The sequence below is a fragment of the Cupressus sempervirens genome, chromosome 2, assembly GCF_028749045.1.
Source record: "Cupressus sempervirens isolate cs-2001-9-10 chromosome 2, ASM2874904v1, whole genome shotgun sequence".
In the NCBI taxonomy this organism is placed as follows: Eukaryota; Viridiplantae; Streptophyta; class Pinopsida; order Cupressales; family Cupressaceae; genus Cupressus; species Cupressus sempervirens.
The window spans coordinates 563,114,259-563,125,368 of NC_143119.1; the positions used below are offsets into that span (position 1 = coordinate 563,114,259).

Here is an 11,110-nt window from a genome sequence, read left to right on the forward strand (position 1 = left end):
ATAAATTTATGCCATCGGCGCGAATCCCCCAACGAATGCCTACACGCTTGGACCCTCTCTTAGATCACCTTCTTCGATCACTCGACCGACGCAACTACGGAAGAGACTTGGCAGCGGTTGCCATTCTACAGCGCGTCTGTTCAGCGATTTCGAAGTTGATCTAATGGCGAGCCCTTGTCTCTAGCCATGAGGTGGGTGCTTGGCGCTCTAGCAAAATTTTTTGCGTGCCTATCGCGGCTACAAGGGGAGAGGTGGTTGCCGCGAGCCTCTCCCGTGCCCCCCTCATTGATTCAACGCCGCTGTCAGGGCGGATGGATATGTCGGATTTTGAAACGGTGGACGCCGACGTTGAATCAATTAGAGGGGCATGAAGCCCACCCTCGAGGGTGCTATTCCTGGACTCTCCTTCAGATCATGTTTTCTTGTCACTCAGCTGGCGCAATTTCGGAAAAAGGTTTGGCAGCGGTTGCCAGCCCTCACCGCGTCTACTTGGTGATTTTAAAACTCGATCTAAAACGGGAGCCCTCGTCTAGCACCTCCGTCCGGTGTTGCTCGGGTATTGCAGAAACTTATGCCATCGGCGCGAATCCCCCAACGAATGCCTACGCTTGGACCCTCTCTTAGATCACCTTCTTCGATCACTCGACCGACGCAACTGCGGAAGAGACTTGGCAGCGGTTGCCATTCTACAGCGCGTCTGTTCAGCGATTTCGAAGCTGATCTAATGGCGAGCCCTTGTCTCTAGCCATGAGGTGGGTGCTTGGCGCTCTAGCAAAATTTTTTTGCGTGCCTATCGCGGCTACAAGGGGAGAGGTGGTTGCCGCGAGCCTCTCCCGTGCCCCCCTCACTGATTCAACGCCGCTGTCAGGGCGGATGGATATGTCGGACTTTGAAACGGTGGACGCCGACGTTGAATCAGTTAGAGGGGCATGAAGCCCACCCTCGAGGGTGCTATTCCTGGACTCTCCTTTAGATCATGTTTTCTTGCCACTCAGCTGCCGCAATTTCGGAAAAAGGTTTGGCAGCGGTTGCCAGCCCCTCGCCGCGTCTACTCGGTGATTTTAAAACTCGATCTAAAACGGGAGCCCTCGTCTAGCACCTCCGTCCGGTGTTGCTCGGGTATTGCATAAGTTTTTATGCCATCGGCGCGAATCTCCCAACGAATGCCTACGCTTGGACCCTCTCTTAGATCACCTTCTTCGATCACTCGACCGACGCAACTACGGAAGAGACTTGGCAGCGGTTGCCATTCTACAGCGCGTCTGTTCAGCGATTTCGAAGTTGATCTAATGGCGAGCCCTTGTCTCTAGCCATGAGGTGGGTGCTTGGCGCTCTAGCAAAACTTTTTGCGTGCCTATCGCGGCTACAAGGGGAGAGGTGGTTGCCGCGAGCCTCTCCCGTGCCCCCCTCATTGATTCAACGCCGCTGTCAGGGCGGATGGATATGTCGGATTTTGAAACGGTGGACGCCGACGTTGAATCAATTAGAGGGGCATGAAGCCCACCCTCGAGGGTGCTATTCCCTGACTCTCCTTTAGATCATGTTTTCTTGTCACTCAGCTGGCGCAATTTCGGAAAAAGGTTTGGCAGCGGTTGCCAGCCCTCACCGCGTCTACTCGGTGATTTTAAAACTCGATCTAAAACGGGAGCCCTCGTCTAGCACCTCCGTCCGGTGTTGCTCGGGTATTGCATAATTTTGTGCTATCGGCGCGAATCACCCAACGAATCCCTAGCCTTGGACTCTCTCTTAGATCACCTTCTTCGATCACTCGACCGGCGCAATTACGGAAGAGGCTTGGCAGCGGTTGCCATTCCACAGCGCGTCTGTTCAGCGATTTCGAAGTTGATCTACTAATGGCGAGCCCTTGTCTAGCCATGAGGTGGGTGCTTGGGGCTCTAGCAATTTTTTGTGTGCCTATCACGGCTTACAATGGGAGCTTTGATAACAAAAGTTCTCGGCGACCCTCCCCAATAGAAATCAGTGCTGGTGTTCGCGAAAGACACGTTATTCGGATTTTTGGAATATTGGCACCAGCATCGTTTCTATTGGGAGGGCCGTGAAGCCATCCCGATTTTGCTATGCGAGGGCTCTCTCCCCAGAGTCGTTCTCTACGCAACAACTTCTTTGGCACAAAATTTTCATAACGGTTCGGCAGCGGTTGTCGTTCCAATGGTGCCGTTGTGGTGGTTGCCTGGGCAGCGATCTGAAGGGCGACCCGTCGTCTAGCAGTTGGCCTGCGCATCACGAGTGACAAGGGAGCCTTTGTTATCGGAAGCTCCCCGTGGCCATTCGATTAGAAGAGCCATTGCTTGTTTGAGCAAGGACGAATGCAGCCTCGGATTCCAAACGAAATCAACGATTTCGGATCTATATAAAGAGCGGAATGAAGCAGCAGCAGCACAGCCCGTTTGCTATGCGCGGCTCCCCAAAGTTGCTCTTCTTTCTCACTCCATTGCCACAATTTCGGGAGTTGTTCGACAGCGGTTGTCGTTCCAATGTGTCATTGCGGTGATCTGGAGAGCGATGCTAAGGGCGGGAGCTTGTGTCTAGAATTTGGGATATGTTTGTGCGAGCGAGCAGGGGAGCTTCTCTTATCGGAACCTCTCCGTGGCCTTTGAATATATAGACCCAGTGCCGACGATGGATGCGAGCCCTTGGATTCCAAATTTGTCCACAGCTAACATTGGTTTTTGTGAGAGACGGGCACGAAAGCACATCCCGATTGCTACGCGGGAGCTCCCTAAGGTCGCCTCTGTGCCAACTCGATCGGCACAACATTGGGAGTGGTTCGACAGCGGTTGACGTTCCAATGTGTCATCGGGGGATGTCTTGGAAAGTGGTCTTTCTTTCAAGGGCGGTCTCGCGTCTAGACCTTGGAATTGTGCGTCGCGTCACAAGTGAATGGGGAGATCTCTCTGTGAACGGCGGCATGGTGATTGCAAGAGAAAATTGACTTAGTCGGAGCCATTGGCCTCGGGCCATTGTGACGGCCTCGCAATTTCTCTTTAATTGCAACCTATGTTTGCGCAGTAGCAGAGTTTGCATGTATAAGATGGGCCTTGTTCTCGAGAGTTCCAGGAGATGACCTCCGGAACTTTTGGATTGGGCCCCTTCAAGGTGAAATTCATCCAGTTGATCGGATGAGCTCGATGACCATTTCAGTCCCTCGGCTCCATGAACTCACATCTCCTAACCGATGACGATCTTTTGCTCCTCTGCCGACCTCATAAAAAATTGGGTCGTGAATGGCTGTTTGGTAGGAATTTTAAAGGATATGGATTTTTAAGGCGGATGTCGGCGTGTTCGCTAATTTCTAATGCAGAGCGAGCCTCGCACTAATAGCTTATGTAAGGGGCTGGTGATTCGCGATATGAGACCTTGAGGCCGGATGGGCCTGTGCTGCAAAGCTGGGTGCACACAGGTGTGGTGTAGGCAGACGTGGGTCTTGCCGAGGTGTAAATGGGACTATGTCGTGTGCTGGGCAGACATGGTTGTGGTGTAGGATCTTGTCCGGGACATGATCCGAGGTGTAGCTTGGGACTGTGTTGCGAGTGGTTCCCCTCCAACATAGTTGTCGTGTAGGCACGGTGTTGGATCCGGGCCGAGGTGTGATCTTGGGGCTGTGTTGCGAGTGGTTTCCCTCCAACATAGTTGTGGTGTAGGCACGGTGTTGGATCCGGGCCGAGGTGTGATCTTGGGGCTGTGCTACGAGATGTTCCCTCTAGCATAGTTGTGGTGTAGGCGAGGCGTGGAGCCGAGCTGAGGTGTATCCGCGGAGGGTAAGTGCCGGTGTGCATGACGGATGGCTTGGAGAGTCCATCTCCCTCGAGAGGGTCGAAGTAGAGTAGTCCCTCCCTCTGGTCTCCGGGAGACAGAGGTGACGCGAAGTTTTAGGAGCAATGAAGTGTTGCTCCGCCGTTACGCAACGTGGTGAGGTTTGGCATTATGACAAAGGTCCTTGTCTCAGTGTAGCAAAGAAGCTAGATCAATGTTGACAGCTCTGGGAGTTGTCCGGTGTCCGAAAGCTAGGGAAGCGGTTTTCCTAGTCCTGCGGTAGGAGGCAATATGGTTTGTCCGAGTAGGAGCATTGTGTGCTTGAGGTTAGCTGTGTGGGAATGGTGTCATTGCGCTGAATGGCTAAGTGGTGCGGTATCGGTTGGGTGTGGCCTTGGGCGCACATCCTGGGTGCTTGGTTGCATGGGTTTTCATTGAGGTTGGATCTCATAGACTGTGGAGGTCAAGGATGGCAAGCGGGATATAGTGTCTCGGAATGATGCCAAGGAGATGCCGAGTCAAATGGGCAGATCGTGTCAAGTATCCGAAGGGGTAGTCGGTGGACATGGCTCAAGGAGGTGAGTCATGATGGAAGGCTAGGAACAAAGGCTTGTGGCGCATGAGTGAAACGGGTGAAGCAGATGGGCGAAGTGTTTCGGAGGTGAAGCTATGGAGTGTTCACCGAGTTGGTCCGACCGGCCAGCGTCCCACAGGGTGGGCGGATCATGGAGCTAGGGTGTGGAACTCAAGTAGGTTGTGCAATGCAAAGGGATCCGTGGATTGAGCATGAGACGGCGTGGATGCATGAGGAGGTTGGTTTGAGTGCACCGGGTGTACGAGGACTTGTGGGTCACCAACAAAGGCATGTAGACATAGACTGGGGTGTCGAAGCAGTTGGGGCTCATGATGGGGATCCAGAGTTGGCTAAGGTTGACGGTTGTTCCGTGGGGAGCAAGGGTTGGGCTTCCGTGGGCTCTGTGGGGAGCTAGGGAGACTAACAAGTGATGGAGTGCCGTGGAGGCATGTTCATGTTAAGGATTGGACTGGAGGACTCTATGAAGTTCAGAGAGGTGCCATAAGGATGCCGAGTATACCGTGCAGGTGTGCGTATGAGCCAGGAAGTTCAGAGAGGTACCGTGGAGGTATCGAGTATGCACTGGGTGTATGCGTGTTGAGCTAGAAGGTTCAGAGAGATGTCAAGATGGTGTTGAGTATGCTTTGGAAGCATATGTATGAGCTAGGGAGAACTCTTGGGGGTCCAAGTCAGCCAGTGTGGATGCAGTGTTCAGCCAGGGAGCCTGGGAGGTTCTCGATGCAAAGTTGCAGTGGTGCAGCGTTGGACTCAGGGAGTCAAGTGAGTTGAACATGAGGAGCTCTGGGAGCTCGGTGCATTCTCAAGAGTGGCAAAATGATCATGGAGGATCATAATGTGGTCAAGAGACTCGTGGGAGTTGAGATCACCTATGGGGCCGATATCGGAGTAAGGTGGGCTTATGGGAGTCGCCGAGGCGAAGATATCAAAAGGGCTAAGTAGGGGTTCAGCGCTGAGGTTGAACAGGGGTAGAGCCAGAGGCTCGAGGATGCGTGCGTGGAGCACCTAAGGAAAAGAACCAGGAGTAGGATGGTTCGGCATGCGCTTCTATTCCGCGAGAGTGTATGTTTAGGCAGTCAGATGCGTGGGCATTTGATGAAGACAGGGAGGCGTAGTCTGGGTGAGCGAAAATGGTCGCATCTTACGGTGGATCAGAAGTAGGGATCGCCAGTGCCGCGCGAGGCTTTGGAGATTCTCAAGGAGAAGGCTTAACCTGGGCATAAGCATAAAATCCAGCCCCGTGACAGCTTATATAGGAGAGGTGGTTGCCGCGAGCCTCTCCCGTGCCCCCCTCATTGATTCAACGCCGGTGTCAAGGCGGATGGATATGTCGGATTTTGAAACGGTGGACGCCGACGTTGAATCAATTAGAGGGGCATGAAGCCCACCCCGGATGTGCTATTCCTCGACTCTCCTTTAGATCATGTTTTCTTGTCACTCAGCTGGCGCAATTTCGGAAAAAGGTTTGGCAGCGGTTGCCAGCCCTCACCGCGTCTACTTGGTGATTTTAAAACTCGATCTAAAACAGGAGCCCTCGTCTAGCACCTCCGTCCGGTGTTGCTCGGGTATTGCATAAAATTATGCCATCGGCGCGAATCCCCCAACGAATGCCTACGCTTGGACCCTCTCTTAGATCACCTTCTTCGATCACTCGACCGACGCAACTACGGAAGAGACTTGGCAGCGGTTGCCATTCTACAGCGCGTCTGTTCAGCGATTTCGAAGTTGATCTAATGGCGAGCCCTTGTCTCTAGCCATGAGGTGGGTGCTTGGCGCTCTAGCAAAATTTTTTGCGTGCCTATCGCGGCTACAATGGGAGAGGTGGTTGCCGCGAGCCTCTCCCGTGCCCCCCTCATTGATTCAACGCCGCTGTCAGGGCGGATGGATATGTCGGATTTTGAAAAAAGGTGGACGCCGACGTTGAATCAATTAGAGGGGCATGAAGCCCACCCTCGAGGGTGCTATTCCTGGACTCTCCTTTAGATCATGTTTTCTTGTCACTCAGCTGGCGCAATTTCGGAAAAAGGTTTGGCAGCGGTTGCCAGCCCTCACCGCGTCTACTCGGTGATTTTAAAACTCGATCTAAAACGGGAGCCCTCGTCTAGCACCTCCGTCCGGTGTTGCTCGGGTATTGCATAAATTTATGCCATCGGCGCGAATCCCCCAACGAATGCCTACGCTTGGACCCTCTCTTAGATCACCTTCTTCGATCACTCCACCGACGCAACTACGGAAGAGACTTGGCAGCGGTTGCCATTCTACAGCGCGTCTGTTCAGCGATTTCGAAGTTGATCTAATGGCGAGCCCTTGTCTCTAGGCATGAGGTGGGTGCTTGGCGCTCTAGCAAAATTTTTTGCATGCCTATCGCGGCTACAAGGGGAGAGGTGGTTGCCGCGAGCCTCTCCCGTGCCCCCCTCATTGATTCAACGCCGCTGTCAGGGCGGATGGATATGTCGGATTTTGAAACGGTGGACGCCGACGTTGAATCAATTAGAGGGGCATGAAGCCCACCCTCGAGGGTGCTATTCCTGGACTCTCCTTTAGATCATGTTTTCTTGTCACTCAGCTGGCGCAATTTCGGAAAAAGGTTTGGCAGCGGTTGCCAGCCCTCACCGCGTCTACTCGGTGATTTTAAAACTCGATCTAAAACGGGAGCCCTCGTCTAGCACCTCCGTCCGGTGTTGCTCGGGTATTGCATAAATTTATGCCATCGGCGCGAATCCCCCAACGAATGCCTACGCTTGGACCCTCTCTTAGATCACCTTCTTCGATCACTCCACCGACGCAACTACGGAAGAGACTTGGCAGCGGTTGCCATTCTACAGCGCGTCTGTTCAGCGATTTCGAAGTTGATCTAATGGCGAGCCCTTGTCTCTAGCCATGAGGTGGGTGCTTGGCGCTCTAGCAAAATTTTTTGCGTGCCTATCGCGGCTACAAGGGGAGAGGTGGTTGCCGCGAGCCTCTCCCGTGCCCCCCTCATTGATTCAACGCCGCTGTCAGGGCGGATGGATATGTCGGATTTTGAAACGGTGGACGCCGACGTTGAATCAATTAGAGGGGCATGAAGCCCACCCTCGAGGGTGCTATTCCTGGACTCTCCTTTAGATCATGTTTTCTTGTCACTCAGCTGGCGCAATTTCGGAAAAAGGTTTGGCAGCGGTTGCCAGCCCTCACCGCGTCTACTCGGTGATTTTAAAACTCGATCTAAAATGGGAGCCCTCGTCTAGCACCTCCGTCCGGTGTTGCTCGGGTATTGCATAAATTTATGCCATCGGCGCGAATCCCCCAACGAATGCCTACGCTTGGACCCTCTCTTAGATCACCTTCTTCGATCACTCCACCGACGCAACTACGGAAGAGACTTGGCAGCGGTTGCCATTCTACAGCGCGTCTGTTCAGCGATTTCGAAGTTGATCTAATGGCGAGCCCTTGTCTCTAGGCATGAGGTGGGTGCTTGGCGCTCTAGCAAAATTTTTTGCGTGCCTATCGCGGCTACAAGGGGAGAGGTGGTTGCCGCGAGCCTCTCCCGTGCCCCCCTCATTGATTCAACGCCGCTGTCAGGGCGGATGGATATGTCGGATTGTGAAACGGTGGACGCCGACGTTGAATCAATTAGAGGGGCATGAAGCCCACCCTCGAGGGTGCTATTCCTGGACTCTCCTTTAGATCATGTTTTCTTGTCACTCAGCTGGCGCAATTTCGGAAAAAGGTTTGGCAGCGGTTGCCAGCCCTCACCGCGTCTACTCGGTGATTTTAAAACTCGATCTAAAACGGGAGCCCTCGTCTAGCACCTCCGTCCGGTGTTGCTCGGGTATTGCATAAATTTATGCCATCGGCGCGAATCCCCCCAACGAATGCCTACGCTCGGACCCTCTCTTAGATCACCTTCTTCGATCACTCGACCGACGCAACTACGGAAGAGACTTGGCAGCGGTTGCCATTCTACACCGCTTCTGTTCAGCGATTTCGAAGTTGATCTAATGGCGAGCCCTTGTCTCTAGCCATGAGGTGGGTGCTTGGCGCTCCAGCAAAATTTTTTGCGTGCCTATCGCGGCTACAACGGGAGAGGTGGTTGCCGCGAGCCTCTCCCGTGCCCCCCCTCATTGATTCAACGCCGCTGTCAGGGCGGATGGAAATGTCGGATTTTGAAACGGTGGACGCCGACGTTGAATCAATTAGAGGGGCATGAAGCCCACCCTCGAGGGTGCTATTCCTGGACTCTCCTTTAGATCATGTATTCTTGTCACTCAGCTGGCGCAATTTCGGAAAAAGGTTTGGCAGCGGTTGCCAGCCCCTCGCCGCGTCTACTCGGTGATTTTAAAACTCGATCTAAAACGGGAGCCCTCGTCTTGCACCTCCGTCCGGTGTTGCTCGGGTATTGCACAAATTTTTGCCATCGGCGCGAATCCCCCAACGAATGCCTACACGCTTGGACCCTCTCTTAGATCACCTTCTTCGATCACTCGACCGACGCAATTACGGAAGAGACTTGGCAGCGGTTGCCATTCTACACCGCGTCCGTTCTGCGATTTCGAAGTTGATCTAATGGCGAGCCCTTGTCGATAGCCATGAGGTGGGTACTTGGCGCTCTAGCAATATTTTTTGCGAGCCTATCGCGGCTACAATGGGGGAGGTGGTTGCCGCGAGCCTCTCCCGTGCCCAGCTCATTGATTCAACGCCGCTGTCAGGGCGGATGGATTTGTCGGATTTTGAAACGGTGGACGCCGACGTTGAATCAATTAGAGGGGCATGAAGCCCACCCTCGAGGGTGCTATTCCTGGACTCTCCTTTAGATCATGTATTCTTGTCACTCAGCTGGCGCAATTTCGGAAAAAGGTTTGGCAGCGGTTGCCAGACCTCACCGCGTCTACTTGGTTATTTTAAAACTCGATCTAAAACGGGAGCCCTCTTCTAGCACCTCCGTCCGGTGTTGCTCGGGTATTGCATAAATTTATGCCATCGGCGCGAATCCCCCAACGAATGCCTACGCTTGGACCCTCTCTTAGATCACCTTCTTCGATCACTCCACCGACGCAACTACGGAAGAGACTTGGCAGCGGTTGCCATTCTACAGCGCGTCTGTTCAGCGATTTCGAAGTTGATCTAATGGCGAGCCCTTGTCTCTAGCCATGAGGTGGGTGCTTGGCGCTCTAGCAAAATTTTTTGCGTGCCTATCGCGGCTACAACGGGAGAGGTGGTTGCCGCGAGCCTCTCCCGTGCCCCCCTCATTGATTCAACGCCGCTGTCAGGGCGGATGGATATGTCGGATTTTGAAACGGTGGACGCCGACGTTGAATCAATTAGAGGGGCATGAAGCCCACCCTCGAGGGTGCTATTCTTGGACTCTCCTTTAGATCATGTTTTCTTGTCACTCAGATGGCGCAATTTCGGAAAAAGGTTTGGCGCAATTTCGGAAAAAGGTTTGGCAGCGGTTGCCAGCCCTCACCGCGTCTACTCGGTGATTTTAAAACTCGATCTAAAACGGGAGCCCTCGTCTAGCACCTCCGTCCGGTGTTGCTCGGGTATTGCATAAATTTATGCCATCGGCGCGAATCCCCCGACGAATGCCTACGCTTGGACCCTCTCTTAGATCACCTTCTTCGATCACTCGACCGACGCAACTACGGAAGAGACTTGGCAGCGGTTGCCATTCTACAGCGCGTCTGTTCAGCGATTTCGAAGTTGATCTAATGGCGAGCCCTTGTCTCTGGCCATGAGGTGGGTGCTTGGCGCTCTAGCAAAAATTTTTGCGTGCCTATCGTGTAAAGCATGTTTTCTAGTCACTCAGCTGGCGCAATTTCGGAAAAAGGTTTGGCAGCGGTTGCCAGCCCTCACCGCGTCTTCTTGGTGATTTTAAAACTCGATCTAAAACGGGAGCCCTCGTCTAGCGGCTCTGTGCCAACTCGATCGGCACAACATTGGGAAATGGTTCGACAGCGGTTGTCGTTCCAATGTGTCATCGGGGGATGCCTTGGAAAGTGGCCTTTCAAGGGCGAGCTCGCGTCTAGCCCTTGGATTGTGCGTCGCGTCACAAGTGAATGGGGAGATCTCTCTGTGAACGGCGGCATGGTGATTGCAAGAGAAAATTGACTTGGTCGGAGCATTGGCCTCGGGCCATTGTGACGGCCTTGCAATTTCTCTTTAATTGCAACCTATGTTTGCGCAGTAGCAGAGTTTGCATGTAAGATGGGCCTTGTTCTTGAGAGTTCCAGGAGATGACCTCCGGAACTTTTGGATTGGGCCCCTTCAAGGTGAAATTCATCCAGCTGATCGGATGAAGCTCGATGTGCTTGTATCTATTCCGAGACGGTAATGATGGTCATTAATCTGTGGCGGTGAGTATTATCCCATTCGGTAATCGCAATGGCGGAGCTGGTGGTAAGTACTTGTCGCTTTGTTTTGATGGATATACCCTATATGTAGGTGTCTGCACGGCTTGCAACACACTGCACATTTGGTGTTCGATTCTAAGATGCGCTTGTTGCTGAGTGTGTATGGAGTTGTATCTTTTAGCCAAGGGCTCCGTCTCATTGGCACGTTCTATCATTGCATTTTTATCCTGCCCGGACGGCAAGAAGGAAAGAGATGGTTGCACGGGTGCATTGCTCGACGTCCCTAATTTCATCAAGGGTCCACTCTCCACCCTAAGTTTTTTGCCGATCGGTAGAGCCTTGGGATTGAGAGGGGGGCCGGCGAAAGGTTTGGTTGCCGCATAATTTATTCGCTAGTGCGTTCTCGGTGCGT

General features: G+C 53.2%; 1 long non-coding RNA gene across 1 annotated transcript in view; it reads left to right on the forward strand.

Moving 5' to 3' along the window:
• Positions 1-4,144: 4,144 nt before the first annotated feature.
• The window catches only part of LOC149574242 (uncharacterized), a 35,434-nt gene continuing 28,468 nt past the window's right edge, over positions 4,145-11,110 (forward strand). The window contains exon 1 of the long non-coding RNA XR_016360086.1: positions 4,145-5,627. This is a non-coding gene — a long non-coding RNA (uncharacterized LOC149574242). The remainder of the gene's footprint in view (positions 5,628-11,110) is intronic.